Source organism: Manis javanica, chromosome 16 (assembly GCF_040802235.1).
Source record: "Manis javanica isolate MJ-LG chromosome 16, MJ_LKY, whole genome shotgun sequence".
Lineage (NCBI taxonomy): Eukaryota > Metazoa > Chordata > Mammalia > Pholidota > Manidae > Manis > Manis javanica.
Window position 1 is genome coordinate 51,664,793 of NC_133171.1, and position 18,459 is coordinate 51,683,251.

Here is an 18,459-nt window from a genome sequence, read left to right on the forward strand (position 1 = left end):
ATTCATACTGGGTGATTTTTCCTGTCAAATTGGTACCTCAGTACTATGAATTTGCTAAGAGTGGTTGTGGGTTCTAATAGGTAGTTCTGGTATTTAATTTTATCAATGTCTGTAACAGATTAAGTTATTGTATGAAAGAGACCCAGTGACTTTGATAAAAGAAGGTTATTTTCCCGTCCCTTAACAGTCTAGGGCTGATATGCAGGCTCTCCCTCACGACCTCCTGGAACTTAGGTTGGCATGGTGATGCTGCCTTCCACGAGTCTTCGGTAGTTTCCATGTTGCAGATTGCACATGCCCAGTGTAGTAGGACCAAGGCTGGAAGAGTATTTATCACTTGCACTAGCATTCTGTTGGTGAGACTGGGCTACTGGCCATGTCAACTGGTACGGAAGTTGGGAAATGTACTGTCAGTTGGGTAGTCATGTATCAGCTAAAATTTGCTGAAGATGGGAGAACAAGTTTTGAAGGCCTGCCACTCCATTTTTATATCTAACATACTTTGTTTATAACATGAAATTCAATATCAATGTTGTGAGTACATGGTAACTAAAATGAAGTACTTTCCCTAAATTTCCCCTATCCCATCTGTCAAAAAGAAATAAAAATGAAAGAGATATGCTTGCCCATGTGTTAAAATGAAATGTTAACCTGATGCATTAAATCTGCAGAATCATCAGAAATTGATAGATTTGTTCTTCAAGAGTCTTTGTTAATCTTTTGTGTATTTACATATCCAAAAAATAAGTTAATCAGAAGGCCTGTTGGCCACTTGTGGAAGGATAATAAAAAGAAATTCACTGAGATAAATTCCAAGAGAGCATATCCAAGCATTTGTTTCTAGTCCCAATAGTAAGGCTTGATGCCTATGTTCATTTGAATACTAACTTTCTTCTGGGGAATACAAACCTGTCAAGTACCTTTCTGACTTCCATGCAGTTCTCTCTACACAGAGAAATTGCACCAAGCATGCAGTCTATAAATATTTCTGATTTCTGTGAGAGTGATTTCTCATGATTAAAAAAAATATATTTGGAAATCATAGTGATATATTCCCTCCTCTAGGAAATTTGTTTCTGGTTATGATTTTGACTTCTGTTGAATGGATTAAATGTGCTGATCAAGTCAGCATATATTCTCTTACTGATGTGACAATTTTTTTATTATAAATTAATCATTCTAGTGCTTACTTCATTCTTAAGTGAATTTTACTAAGAGTTGAGTCTGTTTCTGAGGGCTTGATCATGCAGACATTGACAAGATAGCCAGATTTATCTGGCTTTCTCTTGTTTGATACTACCACCCTCTCCAGACAGAGTTAAGGAAGGAGAGAAGAAGAGAATGAATTATTCTGACCTCTGGTGACTCATATCTTCATCTTGAATCTTGAAAACCTTAGCTAAAGGGCAGAGATTACCTGTTTGTGGTTTTATTTTATAATGTTTATCAAGTAAGAGTGGCTTTAAGAAGTAACTGAAATTTTTGCCTAAATAATGCCAAAATGAATACCAGCTATGACAAAACTATTAAAACTAGTTTCTGAATGGATGCAATTAAATAACCCTGTGTTATTTAGTCTGTGTGTACATTTTCAGAAGATCATTGTGGGATTCACATATAAATCAAGTATAAAAATCAAATGAATAATTGTATCTGACTTGATTGTTTATGGTTCATGATGAGTGATCAAAACCAAAAGTTTTTGTGATATGACTGCCCTTGCATTGTTCACCATGTAAGAACTTGTTCGTTATGCTTCAGAAGATTGGAGACCATTGAGAGTTAGGCTTGGGGTTGATTAATGATTGTGTATTGAGTCCCCTATACAGAATTTTATTGTTGTTAACAGCCATTTGATCAATAAATATGAGAGGTGCCCTCCCAGCACCACTCTTGCGCAGTTACACCTTGAGTCCCCTGGCTGGTCCTTTCAGATCTTTGATGCCTCATCGCGTCTCCTCCCTTATCTGCAGGTCAGACACAGGCAGGGACCGACAATCATAATGTTGGATTTACTGGAATGCAGTTCTGCATAAAAATAGTGTTCTACAGGAGACATTTTGGACATTTTGTGGTCAGGGTAGCTCATCCATTTATTAAATAAACATTGATTTAAGTCTTGCTGTGTGCCCACTGTTCTAATAATAATAAATTTCTCTACTTTCAGGTAAGATTACTCAATTTTTCCTAGGAATTTTTTATTCCTAGGGATCCAAAGAAGAAGAGAAATTTCTTAGCCTGTCATACAGCATTTCATAATATATACCCACTAAAAAATTGTTTTCCTGATATTCCATATTTATGGTTATGCTCTATGACCTGAGAATAAAACTCAGCCAATAACCAACCAACTTTCTTTTAATAAACCTTTATATTTGTAAATGGTTTAAAGTTACTTCCCAGATTTAAAAATTTTGCCTATTCTTATTTATTTCACTTTCTAGTATTTTTTCATCTTATCTATAAATTAATATTGATTTATAGTGATTAGTAACTGGCAAAATATAAGTCATAAAGGTTCACCCCCTGCTTTCTAAGTAATTAGTCATTAGTAATAAGTATGTCTTTTTATCTGCTAGTTATTGAAGAGATACCTCAAAGCAGCATATTAACAACTGAACAATATAGCCAAAAAAAGCTAAAGAATTCCAGATAGGCAGCAGAAGACAACATTTAAGAACATAAACTTTGGAGCCCCACTGCCTGGGTGTGAATCATGGATCTGTTACTCACGTGCCATATGTCTGGACAGTTGCTTAGTTTTTCTATGCCTCGTTTTCCCTGTCTGTTAAACACAAATAATAATAGTACCTAACTTTGAAGCATTATTATGATATATAAATTAATTCAGTTAATATATCTATAAAGTACTTAGAACAGTGCCTGGTACACAGTAAGCGTGATGTAATAATATCAATAACAGGAGCAAAAACATTCTAGACCAAAATGCCGTTTGAGGACTGCATGGCGGATTCGGCTGAGATTTGAAGGACAGATGGAATTTGGATAATCTTAGAGGAAGGGAGAGGCAAGTCTAGACAAGGCAGGGAGACTGCAGGATGCATCAAGGACACAGGCTGGTTGGGGTAGGGTTGTCTGAAACATGAGAATTTGAATGCTAGGCAGAAAGACATACTTAGGCCCAACTCCTAAGACTTTGAGTGTTACTGTCAGGAGTTTGGATTTCATCTTGGCAAGTGGTAGGGTACAAGCAGTATTTTAATTTGGATATGAAGTAGTTTGCTAGTTTTGTGGAGACAGGTGGTAAGAATGGTGGCAGGGGACATTATAGCCATGGCACAGGCTGAACTGGGATTGTTACAGTAAAAATGGAGAGGGTGAGATACTTGCAGGAGGCATCGTCATGGAAAATTGAAAGAATTTGCCTGCCTTTATTTTTTATTTTTTATTTTTTAAATTCTTCCACATCAAACTAGCAAGCTTGTGCACAGCAAAGGAAACCAACAAAATGAAAAGGCAACTTACTGAATAGGAGACAATATCTGCAAAGGATATATCTGATAAAGAGTTAATATCCAAAATACATAAAGAATGCATATAACTCAACAACAAAAATGTGATTAAAAAATGGGCAGAAGACCTGAATCAACATTTCCCCAAAGATGACACAAAAATGGCCAGACACATAAAAAATGTTCAGTTTTACTAATCATCTGAGAAGTGCAAATCAAAACCACAATGAGATATCACTTCACACCTGTTAGAATGGCTATTATCAAAAAGGCAAGAAATCGTAAGTGTTGGAGAGAATGTGGAGAAAAGGGAGCCCTCACGCACTGCTAGTGGTAATGAAAATTGGTGCAGCCACTGTGAAAAACAGTATGGAGGTTCCTCAAAAAATTAAAAATAGAAAAATACTGTATGATCTAACTACACCACTTCTGGGTATTTATCCAAAGCAAACTAACACATTAATTAGAAAAAAATACATGCAATCCTCTGTTTATTGCAGCATTACTTACAACAGCCCAGATATGGAAACAACCTAAATGTCCACTGAAGGATTAATGGGTAAAGAAATTGTAGTGTATATACACAATAGATTAAGCCTTTAAAAAGGAGATACTGCCATTTGCAACAACATGGATAGACCTTGCAAGCATTATGCTAAGTGAAATAAGTCAAAAGTACCATATGATCTCACATATATGTAGAAATGTAACAAAAAACCCCCACACACAATGAGAAAATGTCACAAATCTATTACAATGTCTACTTTTTCTAACTGACAATACCAAGTACAAATAAAGATGCAGAAAACTGGAGTGCTCATACATTTCTAATATAAATGCAAAATGGTACAACCACTCTCAAAAACAAGTCTGCAGTTTCTTACAAAGCTAAACACACACTTACCTTATGACTCAGCAAACCAATCCTAAATACCCAACAGAGACCAACATTTATATTCGCACAAAAACCTGACATGTATGTGTATAGAAGCTCCAAGAGCCTAAAACTAGAAACAACCCAAATACCTCTCAATAGGTGAATGGATGATAAAAACCATGGCACATCCCTATAATGAAATACTTCTCAGCAATAAAAAAAAAGGGCAGAAACTATTAATACACACAACATAGAAGACTATCACATGCATTAGGCTAAGTAAAAGAACCAAACTAAAAAATGCAACCTGCCATGTGACTCCACCCATATGACATTCTGGAAAATATTTGCTGCAAATTGAACTCTACAATCCCACCAAATCAGGTATGTACAATATCATATATCCCCACACTCCCTGTACTAGCAACATAGCGGAAACAAAACAAACTACCTATCAATAGGGGGCTAGATTAAATACACTGTAACACATCCATACAACCGAATACCATGCAGCCGTTTAAGACAACTTCATAGGCATTGATATTGATACAGAAACATCTTCAAGACCTACTTGTGAACAAAGCCAAGGTTTAGCAAAGTGTACATAGAGTGCCGCCACTGTGTCAGGGATGGTGGTCAGTAACATGTCTGGATTATTTGTTGGATGAAACTACTCACTGAATATTTACCAGAAACTAATAGTTGCTACCGCTTGTTTGGAAGGTTGGGTGGGTGTCAGACAGGAGAGAAACTCTATGACCACCATTTCATACTTCCACGTGGAAGCCCATAGGAGCCACCTAACAGACGCAAACTGGCTCACCAACCCATAAAAAAGCCCTTGTCCTGCAGCGTACCCACAGTAGAACTCTCTCCAGCAGTCTGCCACAATCCTCTAAACACACCAGATGGGGGACTGGCAGTGATAGGCCATCTCGACTGACTTGGCCACACAATCACCGCCATGCCAGGTGCATGCCAGTCATCAGTCCCACAGCCTATTGTCTTCCTGGATCTCTCAGTCACTGGGGAAAGTCACCAGTTGCTGCCCTTGAGAACAGTTGGAAAACTGGAAAAGGCTGTAAAACATCCTCTGTTCTCTTGAGTGTCTGGAAAGATGGCATCTTGGAAATTTACTCCATGAGGCAAGAGGTTATAATTTTCATCCATCCTCAGGAAGAAGAAATACGAGTAATCCTGGACCACGGCATGGGAGTGACACGAGAAGTAGCCCAGCCCCGTGAGGTTGAGCCTGGAGCCTCTAGGTGCCCGCTGCCCCACGCCTGGTCGCACAGCATCTCGACCTCGGCAGAGTAGAGGAGCCCCGCCTCGCTGGCCTCGTAGTGCCACGACAGATAGTTGTAGAGGCCGCGCACCTCCCCGTGCAGCGCCAGCACCTTGGCGTATACGATGGTCTCGGCCAGCTCGGCGCGGCAGACCTCGCTCTGGGGGCGCCACTCAGAGAGCAGCTGGCAGGCGCGGGCGGGCGCGAGCCGGCGGCCTGGCAGAGCGCGGCGAGCAGCAACGGGCGCAGCATGCCGGCGGCTAGGTGCCCGGGGGCACTAGCCTGGGCGCATGGTGGGGAGCCCGGAGCGGGCGGCGCCGGGGAGCCAGTCCCGCCGGGCCGGGAGAGGCAGCCCCGCGCGCCCGGCAGCTCGCGCGGCGCTCTTGCAGCCCGCCAGGCTCGCCTGCCTTTATTTTTTGAGCAGTTTTCTCCTGCCTAGTATGTCCTCTTCCCTCATGTGGTGTCTTAAACTACAGAGGGAAAATCGTAATAGGAAGCAGTCTGTCGATAGAGTATCAAATTTTTTGGGCATGCTTACATTGAAAGGCTGGTTGGAAACGCCTGGCAGGCAGTTGGAAATGAAGGACTGAAACTCAGAAAAGTCAAGGCTGAAATTAGAAATATGGTATTCATCCCCTTACAGCTAATATTTGAAGCCATGGAACAGTCAGGATCTAGAGAAAGACTAGGAAGAGCAGGGTCCTTGTGGCAAATCTGGTTTAAGGGAATGTGATAAAGCAGCCAACCGACTAGGAGAAAACCAAGATGGTGTTGACTATGTACATTAATGAAGAGAAGAGAGTTTGCACACACTGCATAGTTGTCAGTGTTGGAGGCTGCAGACCAAACAGAATGAGGCCTAAAATAGTTATTTGGTATGGCAATAAGGAAGCCATTGGTAATCTTGGTAAATGAAGTTTCAATAAAGTATAAAAAAACAGATTTGGGGCCTTTTATTTGAGAAGTATGGATATAAAAGGAAGAAGAAATTTGAATTCTATTAGGTTCAAATTAAGATTTTTTTCCCCCCAAAATTGGTAGATACATACATTTTCAGGCAGAGAGAAAGAAGCCAGCGGAGAGGAAGTGATTAAAGATTTGGGGAAGCAGATGAGAAGAACAAAGTGGAGCCTGTGGGCCTAGCTTCAGAAAGGACGAGGGTCACACTCTTGGTCAGCACATGGCATCTTGTACTGGGACAGTGCTGGTACCTAGCAGGAATTTGGAAACCATGTATATAAAGTTGTGACTAAAAGGAAGAAGACAGGCTAGGTATAAAAGGTATTCAGAAACAGAGAAAAGGTGAAAATGACTAAATTAATAGTTTTTGATGAGTTAAATTATATTTTTAGGTAAAGATCATCAGACAAGGTGTTCATGAGGATGACAGTGATGATTATCATTTGCAATGCATTGAACACCATATTTTAGTGTTCTACATGTATTATCTCATTATTTCCCAAACAAACCCATAAGGTAAGTGATGTTTCCCAGTTTAGTAGATCGAGAAATTAAGGTAAGAAAGATTAAATAATTTGCCCCAAACAATAAATTTACTAAGGGCACAGTGGGGATTTGAACTAAGATAGTGTCACTTCACAGGTCTTAACCATTGGGCTACCACTTCCCAAGCCTTCGGGAATGCATGGAAGATTTCACATATTCTTGAGCACTGATAACATTTGTGGTGCCTGAGAACCAAGCCATGAGATTTATATTTTTCTTAAATCTTTAATAGCAGTGAAGTTTAAAAAATGATTTCTTTTTTGGTTATTAAAAAGTAATGCATGCTTACTGAAAAAAACTTAGAAAACAAAGAAAGTTATACATTGGAACAAAATAATCCTAAACCCAGAGATAATCAATGTTGACAAATTTGTATATTTTCATGTAACTTTTTCTAAGTTTATTTTTTCTTTTTATACAATTGTGTCATAATATATAGTTTTATATATAAAATTTTGTGGGATTTTCATTTAAAAATTTACCAAGAGGATTATTTCATGTCATCAAATATACCCTAAAAATTTCACTATTTCTCTTTTGTTGAACAATGAAATCATTTCTGTATTTTGTTCTTATAAATAAGGCTATGGTAGCCATCTATCTTGTCTACAGTTCTTTCCATTACCTTAGGCTGGCATATTAGTCAGGACTTCTTAGTTTGTAAGTGATAGGAACTCACCACTAGCCAGATTAGGTGAAAAATAATTTTTTGACTTAGTAACTGCTGAAATATCAGGGATGGAACAGGGACCTCAAGGGTAGCTGGAGCCAGGAACAACAAACCCTGACTCCTTGTTCTTGATTCTTCCTGCATGTTCATATTCTGGAGCATTTTCCCTCCATACCCTGGGAAGCATGACTAACATAGCTCCTGGGCAATTACAGCATTGCCAGCAGAGTGGGATCGCAACTTGCTTTTTCCCAAAAACTTTTATCATGAAGTTTTCCAAACAAAAAGCTTTACTATATACAAGAATATTAGTATACTTAGGTTATCACACATCTGTCCTCTCCATCAGTGCATGTTGTAAAAATATACTTCAGAGTAAATTGCAGACATCATTACACTTCCTCCTAAATACTTCAGCATGCATATTATTCACTTAGATTTCAATATGTTTACATTTTTTCTTTTGATGTAAAATTTACATGCAAAGAAATACGCAGATCTTAAGTGTGCTTTCACTGACTTTGCACAATGCCATATACTATGTAACCCAGACCCTTATGAGACTTACTTGTTATGATCCTAAGATAGAAAAATCCCTGGAAATGCTCTGACTAGCCTTCTTTGGGTCTGGTGCCCATCCCTGAACTCACAGAGAGTGAAGGAAGCAGGATTTGCCACCCACACGAGATGCTGGACAGATGAAACTGTAGATACCTGCAGGATAGAGCTTCCTGGAAGTTGAAGTAACTCTGAGTTTAGACAGCATGCCTTTATGCTGTGCAAAAAAACATGTATATGGGTTTCATCTCCTTTGGGAAGCCACCTCTGACGCTCCAGAGTAATGATTTCTCTATTCTATGTTCCTGTGCTTCACCATTTTTTCTTTAAAAGATATATCATATGTTTTATATGTCTTAAAAAATAGATTTTAAACTTCTGAGGACAAAAACCAGTTCTTTGTCAAATCTAACTGTATCCCTTCTATAATGATGGTTGATACTTAAATTATTCTCTAATCAGCCAGATCCTTTATGCATCAGTGAAGATGCTTTTAGCTTCATGTACTAGGAAACCCTGAGTTTAAGAGGCTTAAATAAGTATACTTAAATAAATATAAATATACTTCCTTACATAAAAATACAGAGCTGGTACAGCTTCAGGCCTGGTTAACTTATCTCTTGATATTGTTAGGACCTTGCATTTTTCTGTCTTTAGGCTCTGCCATCATTGCTCTGTCAGCTTTGCCCTCATACTGTAACCTTTCTTGGCCATAAGATGGCTGTTAAAGTCCAGGCATCACATCCAGATGCAACAACTCTCTTCCTTTCTGTCCCTTAGAAAACCTAAGAAACCTTTCCCAGAAGCCCCCTGCAGACCTCCATATGACACTGGCTAGAACTAGTTGAATTTTTCAAACCTGAATCAGTCACTGGTGAAGATAATGGAACCATGGTGATTTCTGATCAGGATGTACCCTGGATAAAGCATCCTCCCTTGTTGACATGAAAAAGATTCACTGATACAATCAGGGCCGGGACAGGAGGGGAAGGAGAAAAGAAGGCAGGCAGGAAGCAAGAAAGGGAATGGAAGGGAAGGGGGGAGAAATAGGAAGAGAGGGGAAGGGGAAGATGAGGAAAGGAATCACTTGCATAGGCAACAGAAAATGCACTGCTCCTTAATGAAGATGCCTGATTTTGTCTTCTGAAGTGGTGGTGGTGGGGCACTTTCAAGAAATTCTGTCTTTGCCATTTGTTGCTGCCCAAATGCTTTCTCAGTTGGTGACATTCCATACTGTATTGGGCCTGGTCTTTTACATTTTAGGTGCTTAATGTTTTTCTGCTTCTTAGGATTTATCAGTATTTATTGAATTTTTAAAATGTACCTTTTAATTGTTTCTTCTTACTTTCATCTAGAATTAAATCCTATAAGCCTAAGGTCTAAGTTTGGCTTCTCTAGAAAACAGAGCGTAAGGCAAGAGTTAAAGTATTGACACTTTCTTTGAGAGGTGCAGGTCTGGTCTGTAAGGGTAAGGGCAAAAAGAAGAGAATTAAGGAAAGATGCAAAGAAATAGATTTGATGTATTGTAGAGCTAGTGCTTGCTTTACAACAAGCTGTGGAGAAACCGAGCAGGTCACTCAGCAGGCATATTCACCTGCCAACAAGATTTCTCTGAAAGGGTTGTGAGGAAGAACTGTACCTGGAATAGTCATTTGAGAAGAGAAAGAAAAGGGGAATTTATCTACCTGGTTTCCTCCTGTCTATCATTCCTAGTTGTTAGAGGTTGGTCCTGTGGGTTGTGGACTCCTCTGCACTCCCAAACTGCCTCATCTAGGTCCTCTGTGGCTGCTCAGGATGGCAGATCCCATGCCCTGAGGTATGATATTTTATCCAAGTCCTGGATGAAGCACCAGCTCAGGGGTTGGGTAGGGACAGGATGGTGGTTGCAGGTATTTGAGAAGGTACAGATCTGGGTCTCAATACACCTTATGAGCTTCTTTCCATAGCATTACTGTAGTCCCCCCTTATCCAAAGTTTCCCTCCCACGTTTTCAGTTACCTGTGGTCAACCACAGTACAGCAGCAGATAATCCTTCTTCTGATGTATCATCAGTTCATTACTAGCCTAACACTATGTCACAATGCCTATGCTCTTCACCTCACTTCATCTCATCACATAGGAATTTAATCGTCTTCCATCATCACAAGAACAGTAAACACAGTGCAATGAGATATTTTGAGAGAGAGCACATTCATATAAATTTCATTACAGTATATGGTTACAATTGTTCTATTGTATTATTAGTTATTGTTAGTCTTACTGTGCCTAACTTAGAAATTAAACTTTATCTTAGGTAGTTATATGTAGGAAAATATAGTACAGATGGCCCTTGAACATGAGTTTGAACTGCATGGGTCTACTTATAGATTTTTTCTTTTTTTTTTTTATGGGGGGCTGTGAAAGAAAAGATGATGTATTTTTTTAATACAGTACAGTTGATACATAATATTAATTTCAGGTGTACAAAATAGTGATTCAACAATTATATACATTATGATATGCTCACCACAAGTACAGTTAGCATCTGTCATCATACAAAGCTATTACAATATTATTGACTGTATTCCATATGCTGCACTGTTCATCCCCCAACTAATGTATTTTATTTTATTTTATTATTTTTTTAATTGAAGTATAGTTGTTTGTGACTAATCTATTTTACAACTGGAAGTTCGTACCTCTTCATCCCCTTCACCTGTTTTGCCCATCCCCCCAACCCCCTCCCCTCTGGCAGCCACCAGATCTCTATATTTGTGAGTCTGTTTCTGGTTTTTGTTTGTTTGTTCACTTGTTTTGTTTTTTGGATTCCACATATAAGTGAAATTGTATGGTACAGACACTGTATTATTATTTTTATTGAGGTATCATTGATATACATTCTTATGAAGGTTTCACATGAAAAACATTGTGGTTACTACATTCACACATATTATTAAGTCCCCCCCACACCCCATTGCAATCACTGTCCATTAGTGTAGTAAGATGCCACAGAGTCACCACTTCTCTGTGCGACACTATCTTCGTCATGACACCCCCCATACCAGTTGTGCCAATCATAATGCCCCTCAATCCACTTTGCCTTCCCTCCCCACTCACCCTTTACTACCCTTCCCCTTTGGCTAGGACTTCCAGTACTATGTTGAATAAAAGTGGGGAGAGTGGGCATCCTTGTCTTGTTCTTGATCCTAAAGCAAAAGCTTTCAGCTTCTTTCTGTTAAGTATGATGTTGGCTGTGGGTTTGTCATATATGGCCTTTATTATGTTGAGGTACTTGCCCTCTATACCCATTTTGTTGAGAGTTTTTATCATGAATTGATGTTGAACTTTGTCAAATGCTTTTTCAGCATCTATTGAGATCATGTGGTTTTTGTCCTTTTTGTTGATGTGGTGGATGATGTTGATGGATTTTTGAATATTGTACCATCCTTGCATCCCTGGAATAAATTGTACTTGATCATCATGGATGATCTTTTTGGTGTATTTTTTAATTCAATTTGCTAATATTTTATTGAGTATTTTTGCATCTGTGTTCATCAGGCATATTGGTGTGTAATTTTCTTCTTTTGTGGTGTCTTTGCCTGGTTTTGGTATTAGAGTGATGCTGGCCTCATAGAATGAGTTTGGGAGTATTTCCTCCTCTTCTACTTTTTGGAAAACTTTAACAACGATGGGTATTAGGTCTTCACTAAATGTTTGGTAAAATGCAGTGGTGAAGGCATCTGGTCCAGAAGTTTTGTTCTTAGGTAGTTTTTTTGGTTACCAGCTCAATTTCATTGCTGGTAATTGGTCTGTTTAGATTTTCTGTTTCTTCCTGGGTCAGTCTTGGAAGGTTTTATTTTTCTTTCTAGAAAGTTGTCCATTTCTTCTAGGTTATCCAATTTGTTAGCATATAATTTTCCGTACTATTCTTTAATAATTCTTTTGTATTTCTGTGGTGTCCATAGTGATTTTTCCTTTTTCATTTCTAATTCTGTTTATGTGTGTAGACTCTCTTTCTTTCTGGATAAGCTTGGCCAGGGTTTATCTATTTTGTTAATATTTTCAAAGAACCAGCTCCTGCTTTCATTGGTTCTTTCTATTGTTTTATTCTTGTCAATTTTATTTATTTCTGCTCTGATCTTTATTATGTTCCTCATTCTACTGACTTTGGGCCTCATTTGTTCTTCCTTTTCTAGTTTCATTAATTGTGAGTTTAGACTGTTAATTTGGGATTGTTCTTCTTTCCTGAGGTAGGCCTGTATTGCAATATACTTCCTTCTTAGCTCAGCCTTCACTGTGTCCCACACATTTTGCAGTGTTGTGTTACTGTTTTCATTCGTCTCCACATATTGCTTGATCTCTGTTTTTATTTGGTCATTGTCCATTCATTATTTACGGACATGTTGTTAAGCCTCCATGTGTTTGTGAGATTCTTTGTGTTCTTTGAATAATTTATTTCTAGTTTCATATCTTTGTGATCTGAGAAGCTGGTTGGTATAATTTCAATCCTTCTGAATTTACTGAGGCTCATTTTGTGGCCTTAAATATGATCTGTTCTTTAAAATGTTCCATGTGCACTTGAGAAGAATGTGTATCCTGCTGCACTTTTGGGTGGAGTGTTCTGTAGATGTCTGTTAGGTTGTGTTGTTCAGTGCCTCTGTATCCTTACTTATTTTCTGTCTGATTGATCTGTCCTTTGGAGTGAGTGGTGTGTTGAAGTCTCCTAATATGAATGCATAGCATTCTATTTTCCCCTTCAATTCTGTTAGTATTTGTTTCACATATGTAGGTGCTCCTCTGTTGGATGCATAGATATTTATAATGGTTATATCTTGTTGGACTGACCCCTTTATCATTATGTAATGTCCTTTGTCTCTTGTTACTTTCTTTGTTTTGTAGTCTATTTTGTCTGATACAAGTACTGCAACTCCTGCTTTTTTCTCCCTGTTGGTTGCATGAAGTATCATTTTCCATCCCTTGACTTTTAGTCTCTGTATGTCTTTGGGTTTGAAGTGAGTCCCTTGAGGCAGCATATAGATGGGTGTTGTTTTTTTTACCCATTCAGTAACTCTGTGTCTTTTGATTGGTGCATTCAGTCAATTTACATTTCTGGTGATTATTGATATGTTCTGATTGCCATTGCAGGCTTCAGATTCATTGTTACCAAAGGTTCAAGGGTAATTCCCTTAATAACAGTCTAATTTAACTCAGTATGCTATTACAAACACAACCTAAAAGTTCTTTTTTTTTTTCCTCCTTTTTCTTCCTCCTCCATTCTTTATATATTAAGTTTCATATTCTGTACTCTTTGTCTATCCCTTGTTTGACTTTGGGGGTAGTTGATTTGATTTTTCATTTGCTTAGTAATTAATTGTTCTACTTTCTTTGCTGTCATTTTATTTCCCCTGGTGACAGCTATTTAGCCTTAGGAATATTTCTATCTATAGCAGTCCCTCCAAAATGCACTGTAGAGGTGGTTTGTGGGAGGTAAATTTTCTCAACTTTTGCTTATCTGAAAATTGTTTAATCCCTCCTTCATATTTAAATGATAATCGTGCTGGATGCAGTATTCTTGGTTCAAGGCCCTTCTGTTTCATTGCATTAAATATATCATGTCACTCCCTTTTGACATGGAAGGTTTCTGTTGAGAAGTCTGATGATAGCCTGATGGGTTTTCTTTGTATGTGATTTTTTTCTCTCTCTAGCTGCTTTTAAAAGCCTGTCCTTATCCTTGATATTTGCCATTTTAATTATTATATATCTTTGGTGTTGTCTTCTTTGGGTCCCTTGTGTTGGGAGATCTGTGCACCTCCATGGCCTGGGAGACTCTCTTTCCCCACATAGGGGAAGTTTTCAGCAATTATTCCTCAAAGACATTTTCTATCCCTTTTTCTCTCTCTTCTTCTTCTGGTACCCCTAAAATGTGAATATTGTTCCCTTTGTATTGGTCACACAGTTCTCTCAATATTCTTTCATTGAGATCCTTTTTTCTGTCTGTGCCTCAGCTCCTTTGTATTCCTCTTCTTTAATTTCTATTTCATTTACCATCTCCTCTACTTCTTCTAATCTGCTTTTAAATCCCTCCATTCCATGTTTCATCTTGGATACTGTATTTTTCAAAGTTTCTATCTCTGTTTTCAATTCCTCCCTGAGGTCTTGAATATTTTTCTGTACCTCCATGAGCATATTTATGATTTTTATTTTGAAATCTCTTTCAGGAAAGTTGGTGAGTTCAGTTTCACTTGGCCCTTGTCCTAGTGTTTGTGGGATTTGGGTTTGAACCAGGTTCCTTGATTTTTCATATTTGTATGTGGAGCCCTCTAGTGCCCAGAAGCTCTATTCTCTGGAGCTCCTAAGCCCCTGGAATGATGGCGGGGGTCACAGGCAAACAGCGCTGGTACCTAGGGGGAGGAAAGAGCTCTTTCCTTCTTCCCGGCTGTAGTGCCTGCCTCCACTGCCACAGTCAGGGTGCCGAGCTTGCAGTGAAGGAGTCTCTATGCTATTCCCTTGTAGGTGGGACCGCCCTCTGGCTGGCTTGGTGCAATGATGGGTGCAGCAGGGGGTTGCAAGGTGGTACTGGCTGGGAGGAAGGAGTGTCAGGCTGCATATTGCAGTGCGGGGCCTCAGAGCTGTTTTGCTGGCCAGGGTAATAGACCGCCTGAAGCTCCTGAAAGTTCCCAACCTGCTGGGCTCAGTGCACCAGGATAGTTTTGTCCACCTGTCCGTTCTCCTGAGCAGAAAGCTCTGTGCTATCCTTGCCCCTTTAGCAGCCCTCTCGCTGTTGGGAAGTCTCTTAGAGTGCGTGCCTTACTTTTGGCCCAGAGTGGCCAGTTGTGGGTGCCTGTTCTCCACAAGCAGCTCAAATCTCAGCCTCTCTTGACTATTTCACCTGCCTTAGCTTTCCAACCCCAGTAATCTCCAGAGCACCATGTAATGTAAGTTCTTGCTCCCAGAGCAGTTATCGAGGGCTGGGTGTTCCACTGTCCTAGACCTCCACCCCCTCTCTGCTCCATTTCTCTTCCTCCCTCTGGTGAGCTGGGGTGGGGGAAGGGCTTGGGTCCTGCCGAATCACAGCTTTAGTACTTTACCCTTTCCCATGAAATCTGCTCTTTTCCCCAGATGTAGGCAGTCTGTTACAGCATTCTTTCCTGTTGCTCTTTCAGGATTAGTTGTATTTGCTATATTTTCATAATGTTTGTGGTTTTGAGTGAAGGTTTCTGTCTCACCTCTCACACCACCATCTTTAAGCCTTCTACACAGGTTTTTGTTTCTTCAGTAAATATATTGGAAAACTTTTTGGAGATTTGAAGCAGTTTGAAAACTCTCTTTTCTCTAGCTTTATTGTAAGGATATAGTAAATAATACATATAACATACAAAATAATTTGTTAATCGACTCTTTATGTTATTGGTAGGGTTTCCAGTCAACAGTAGGCTGTTAGTAGTTTAAGTTAGGTTATACATGGATTTGCAATTGCATGGGGCCCAGCTCCTCTATCCCCTATACTGTTCAAGGGTCAACTATAAATACAGGGTTTGGTACTATCTAGGGTTTTGGGCATTCACTGGGAGTCTCGGAACATGTCCTCTGTGGATAAGTGGGGGCTACCATGTTTTTGGTAGTTAATTATTTGGAAACATTACTTTCAGAAAGTAAGCCAGAGACTTCTTTTGCTATCTAAGGCTATAAATTTAAACATAATCATCTTATGAAATGTTTTACTTTTCTCTGGTCTTGGAATCTCTCACAAGAAGTCTTGATGGTGTTCCAGAGCCTATAAATCATACTTGTTCTTGGGGACCTAGGTCGACATAAACTTCTTCATAGTCATGCACAAATATGACCAAGGCTGAGTGGAGCAGCTCTGGGAACTCTTAGATTGTCCAGTCCTTCAAGTTTATCAAAATTGATGGGCTCTTTGGATCTCTAGACCCTTGGAAATCTGAGTATTGGCTTTGAATTCTGAAAGTTGTTAGAAGGCAGCTTCTTTGCTTTTTGTTCAGAGTACTGGGAGAACATGGTGTTGAACTGGTGGCAGAAGAGGCAAAATCTTACGGAGTGAAGGAAAGAATGTCCTTTCCTAGTTGGTTTGGTCTTTGCACATCTTCTATATTTCTTCCATTTTATTGCATGAAGATCTCTTTGTTTCTTTTCCGTTAGTGTATTTCACTCCAATCATTATGGCTGCTTAATAGGTATTACAGAGTAATGGTAGCTGTTTTTGTGTGGGAGATTGAAGGATGAGCTTGCCAGAGATGAGTGTTAATTGGATCCATCTAAGAACCCTGAGGAGATTTCCTGCTTCTTTGGCTTCATAGGAACTGAGGTAAAGCATTTGGACCTTCTTAGCATGTGACTAGCTAAGGGCACTTGCCCCATTCTGAATTGCCTGTAGTGGGTGGCACTGGCATGGGACTGTGGGGCCATGTAGCCTTTCGAGCTGCAGTGAAAGCATGAGAGTTCTTTGCCAGTCTCTGGCTTCTGCTATCCAGATTTTTGAAACTATCCTGAAAATATCTGTTCTTTCACCAAACTTTAGCATCTGGACTTAATCTAGGAACATAAAAAGGCACATTAGGTCTATTTGTGCTGAAACATACAGTTCTACATGTTTCTGGTTAGTCGACTGCCTTCCTGTTTTTTTAAATTCATGGAGTAACTGAGTATTATTTATTTTATTTTAGATAACCCTGAAAATAAAAGCCCCCCCTCACCCCTGCCGGCCACTGCCATTTTTGTAGTCTAATGAAGATGATCACCTTTCTTCTCTTCCATTCACCTTGGACACTTGTTTCCTGCCATGAGGTGTGAGGCTACTTGTAGGGCTGATTTAAGATGAGATGTTTTCTCCTTTTTGAGGCCCCACTTATGAGCTAGAATCATAAGAATTTTAAGAATTGTGCCAAATGTTCTTTTGTTGATGACTGTGATTTAGTCTGTTATGTAACTGTAATGTATAATTTACACATCTTGAAGATCATCAGTCTCTGTAAAGAGTGACTATATTTAACCCTCAGTTCTTTTGAAAAAGAGAACATTACCAATTATCTTTGAAACTGTATTTGTGAGACAATGCACATTGATCAAACGTATGTCTCCGTTTTTAATTTTCGGTGCATTAAGTAGTACTTTAGGATTTATTCTATGCTTTTCATGTATAAAAGCTCAGAGGAGAAAGAGCTTGGCAGTTGGTGACTATATCTTGAAGTTTCCATTGCGTGTACTGCCTAACCCAAGAACAATGGATATAATACCTCTGTCATCTCTGTTAATGTGCAGGTCCCGTGAGAACAGAAGGGTAAATTTCTTTCCATTATTCTCTCTTAGTTGCAGAAGGTTGGGGTTAGGGTTAGGGTTAGGGTTAAGGGAGTAGAGAGAGAGGATATTGAAATATTTGATCGTGAATGGTTATACACTTAGTAGTAAAAAAAATAACATTTCCTTTTTCTGTATTGTCCTGCCATTCATGCCTGTGTCATTTTAAGATAATGAGAAATAAAATGGTTAATGTTGGTTTTCTTGTATTTAACCTTTTTAAGTTAAGCCCAGTTCTAAGCTCAAATTCCATAATGGTATCTTTTAAATAAATTTGCTTATTTATCACCCAACATCTTGCCTCATTGCCCTGTTGCAGGCTCTGTTTACATGAAGTTGTCATGATATAAGAGGAAATGTTGACTATGTTCACATAGGACTGTGTTCCCTTAAGAAAGAAAGCTTTGACTAAGAAAATGATGTCCTCATTAAATCAGCTCTTTAAGAGTAGGTGGGAGGAATTGCTATCGATCTAATGGATTTAATAGTTCATATTACAAAGTCTGTGGAATAGAAGTAATATTCTGCAGCTGAGTAGCTGTAGATTAATCCATCTTCAGACAGAATTCTGAAAGCATCTGTAAAACTGGAAAATTACTTTTTCTTTCCTTTTTTTCAGGCACAACTGGACTAAGTATATTTCCCAAATACTTTAGAATTAAATTATATCCACATAAGTAGGTCTACTAAAAATTATATGAAAAACTGAAATAAAATCATAAAATGTAAATGTTAGGTTCTCCTTGGCTACGTTTACCCTCGTGCCAGTTTGTTTGGAAGGGCTGCAGTGCTGAAG

The 18,459-nt window shown here is 38.9% G+C and overlaps 1 protein-coding gene and 1 pseudogene across 6 annotated transcripts in view; one reads left to right on the top strand and one right to left on the bottom strand.

Moving 5' to 3' along the window:
* BTBD9 (BTB domain containing 9) overlaps window positions 1–18,459 on the top strand; it is a 504,665-nt gene that overhangs the window by 124,989 nt on the left and 361,217 nt on the right. The gene's annotated exons all lie outside the window — the stretch shown is intronic.
* On the bottom strand, window positions 1,687–18,014 carry LOC140846782 (coiled-coil domain-containing protein 3 pseudogene; annotated as a pseudogene).